The following is a 514-nucleotide window of genomic DNA, read 5'->3' as shown; positions in this document are numbered from 1 at the left end:
TTTTTTTCCTTTAACTGCAAGATTTGGTTCCTAAGGTGACCACGGTCCAAACAGCTGACCTTTTATTCTGCTGTCTCACAGACTCATCTTCCTGGATAGGATAAGGAGGAGCTGGAAGAATCTTCAGGATTTGGCTCGTAATCCAGGGCGCTCTCCACATGTGCCTGATTGATGCTGCAAATTGGCTTCCACTGGTCAAATCAGAGACCTTGGCTGTGTCAAAAACTGAACCCCAGGGTTTGCTTACGCCCTTTCCTCCAGCTCAGCTTCTTTTCAAACATGGTATCCTTTGCCCTTTGATCTCTTCTGACGGTGAGACCCTATCTCCTCAATGTTCAGGGCCCCCTTTTATTTTTATGAAGCCTCCAGTTTACCCTCATAAGGTGTGGTCTGTGAGGTCTGATATCTATGAGGCTGAATAATTCACATCTGCAATACACAGGTACTTGCATATATTCCTATCTCCCTATATGCAGTTTTCAGAGAACAGGAGATTATCAGTTTTTTGTGACAC

Source organism: Galeopterus variegatus, unplaced genomic scaffold (genome assembly GCF_000696425.1).
Source record: "Galeopterus variegatus unplaced genomic scaffold, G_variegatus-3.0.2 Scaffold9401, whole genome shotgun sequence".
NCBI classification, from domain to species: Eukaryota; Metazoa; Chordata; class Mammalia; order Dermoptera; family Cynocephalidae; genus Galeopterus; species Galeopterus variegatus.
Note: the sequence above shows the minus strand (reverse complement) of the source record.